The sequence below is a fragment of the Arachis hypogaea genome, chromosome 4 (assembly GCF_003086295.3).
Source record: "Arachis hypogaea cultivar Tifrunner chromosome 4, arahy.Tifrunner.gnm2.J5K5, whole genome shotgun sequence".
NCBI classification, from domain to species: domain Eukaryota; kingdom Viridiplantae; phylum Streptophyta; class Magnoliopsida; order Fabales; family Fabaceae; genus Arachis; species Arachis hypogaea.
The window spans coordinates 91,556,211-91,559,498 of record NC_092039.1 but is presented as its reverse complement, the minus strand read 5'-3'; positions in this window follow the sequence as shown (position 1 = coordinate 91,559,498).

Below are 3,288 nucleotides of genomic sequence, written 5' to 3'. Positions count from 1 at the left end.
GGATGCGGGTTACTCGTGCGTGACTGGACCTCCTAGGCAAATGTTGGAAGGAGAGAAAAAGAGCTTTACGATCTCCTGGGCTGATAGAGCGGTGAGAGGGGGAGCCACCTGCAAAAGGGACTCCGACGCTCAAGTCAGAATCCGCACAAAGTGGCAGAAAGAGTGAGGGTCGTGTGATGTACCTTGGGAGAGGGGTAGGACCCTCCCCATATATACCCAGTACTAGGGTGGGTCCCACAGGAGCAGACCCACCTTCTAGGAAGTTTTCTTCCTCTAGCTGGCTAGTTTCACACAGATAGGGAGGTGGCACGCAGGTCGTCCCCTGGCTTGGGTAAGGCGTGTTGTCGGGTCGGCGGTTTGTCCGGCCTCGAATTCTTGCACAGCAGGGCTGGGGCAGAACAGTGCCCCCAACGCACCAGCTACGTCAACAAGCGCCATTGGTGGCGCGTTCTCCTCAGTTTCTTCATTGCTGGTTTCCTGTCTGGTCGGTTGTTCGCAAGGGGGCGTGACCCCTACGCGCAAGCGGCGCTTGTCCACTTTTGGAGAGTGCCAATTGTCGCCTCGTTTATCATGCTGGTCATTTAATGCGCGTTATGATTGATTTGAAGGTTTGAAAAAAGTCTGTTTTGCCCCTGATTTTTGCGCTTCTTAGTGCGGTTATTTCCTAGTTTTTATCTTCTTTCTTCCACTCTTCTAACTCCTTCGCGTTCCATTTTCCTCTCCCAAATCCTTTCTGCATCACTCTTTCTTACTCTTTCCTTTAAACCTTCTGGGTTCCGCTGAGGTTCGCTCTAGTTCAATTGCATCCTTCCAGAACTTCTTCGACATCCTTTGACGATTGTCTTTCTGGTAAACATCCTCTCCCTTCGTTGTAAATTGTTGCAAATGTTTAAGCGTTCTTGTCGTTACTGTTACTATTTCTTATTTTGCTTTTGCAATCTTCGAGTTGTGCATGTTTCCTTATTTAAACTGTGTCGCCATTAGTTAGGCTCTAAGGAGGTTACCATTGGATGTTCAGTTTTTTACCCTGTGTGTAACTGTAAGTAGTGAGTGGGCTTCCTGTACACGTAGAATTAGTTCTGGCTTCACCGGTCTCCCGACCATGCGATTTTAATGGCAAAGTGGTGCCCCCACTGTAGGTATGGCGCAGCGTCCTGCCGTGAGAGTCCCCGTGGATTGGTACCCTTGGGTCACATCGGATGTGAAAGATACCCCTTCCCCGATGACCTTGGAGAAACTCAGGGAGTTCTGTCAAGAAGACTATCTTTGCGGGAGAGGTTCCGAGGAGGACCTCTACGAGGTGTTCGTCCCAACTGACCGGGAATGGATATGCCATTTGAACTTGAACACCTCCAGGACGTCGATTGGATCTGGATGTATAAGACGATGTTTACCAACCTAGGAATTCGCATTCCCTTCTCCCCCTTCAAGATGGCACTATTAAACCGGTCTGATGTGGTGCCGTCTCAATTGCATCCGAACAGTTGGGTCTCCATCTGCTGTTTCGAGATGGTTTGCGAGTATCTATAACTGCCGACCTCCATGGAGGTCTTTCTATTCTTTTTTGTTTTAACAAATCCTTCCAAAGAGGGGAAAGCCAAGAAAGGGTTTATGTCGTTCCAATCAGCCCAAGGTCGGAGGGTCTTTGGCCTGTTCGAGGACTCCTATCAAGATTTCAAGAAGAAATACTTCAAGGTTCGCCCCGCCGAAAGTCAGCATCCCTTCTGGCTGACTCTGGAGGGGGAGCGTCGCATCCCGACATACTAGAGTTTTAGGGCTGGGGCCAATGCGTTCACAAAAGTGACGTATAAGGGGTTGTCTCCGGAGAACAAAAATGTTGCCGACATGTTGTTGGCTGTGTTTGGAAAGAATCACGTTAACTCCCACCTCCTAATGGGAGATCTTGAGATGGGCACGGCCTATATTTGTGAGCCGTCGAGTGGTCGTTGACCCCCACCTTCTTTTGTGGTTTTATTTCTGCTTTATCGTGGTTTTAACGGATTTTTCTGTTTTGAAATTGCAGTGTCCATGGCTGCCGATCAGGTGGGACTCGACAAATTGATGTCAGAGTTTCTCCTTGGTGATGAAGATAGTTCCACTACTCCGCCTGTCGATCCCCCGGCCGCACCTGGTCCCGAAGTCCAGTCCCGTGCCCCTCAAGGGGAAGTTGCTGGGACCAGTACTGATCTGATTCCTCCAGCAGAAGAGGTTTGGGGGAGGGGGTAGGCCCAGAGGTTGCCATCGTCGATAATCCTACGAAGAAGAAGTCGACCTCCAGCCCAAAGGGGGTTCTGACCGTCATGGAGAAGAATTTTGATACCGGTTACTTCATCGACACCCAACTCTTGCCAGGAGCTGAGGACTTCTTCGATAATGGGGACCTTGCCTCCCAGGCCAAGTGGGTGTACCGTACTTTGCTCTGGGCTGCTGTGATAGCAAAAAAGGCAGAGCCCATTTTGGCTGGTGCTCGGAACCTGGAGGGCAAACTCCAGGGGATATCAAGTCTGTGGACAAGATGAAGGCTAAGGTGGCTTTCTTAAAGACCCAGCTAGCCACTTTGGAGGAAAAATTGAAAACTTCTGATGCAACTGTTACCCGACTCTCCGAGCGTGAGCTCACCTTGGAGGGCCAGGTTAATGCCGCCAGAGGTCGGGTGGCAGAGCTGGAGAAAGAGCTGGTTGCTTCGGTTGCATTGGCGAAAGTTGCCAAGGCCGAAATTGCCTCATTGAAGAAAAAGAATAAAGAGACCGTGAAAGAGGCTAGGGATGCAATTATGGCCACTGATAAAGCGATTAAAGCTCAGGTGAAGCTCTTGGCTTCTGAGTTCGATGTGTCTGCCGTTGGTGATTTCAAGACCATCAAGGACGGGAAAATTGTAGACCTCTCCAAGAAGTGAATTTTGTATTTTAATTCTGAGCTATTATGGACTTTTTGCTTTTAGATCTTGGTTCTTTGCTTGGCAGTTCGTAAGACATAATTTGCCGTTCTACCGTTTTAACATTTTCAAGCCGACTTAAGGCTTTTATATTTTGAACTGGTAATTTTTTTTGTAAAACAATTTTCCATGACAACAATGAAGCTGAGTTGTGGCTTTTATGTTTAAGTACTTGGATTCTGGCCTTATTTTGTAGCAGTTTAGCGTAGCGTTTGCGACTTTGATGGCACCCGGGGTGATCAGTCCCGTGATGACGTAATCTTATCGAACCGGTTAGTTAACAAGGTAAAATAATTAAACAATGCATTAAAACATTAATTTGGAAATGAGAAGGAAACGGTTAGTCTAATCAA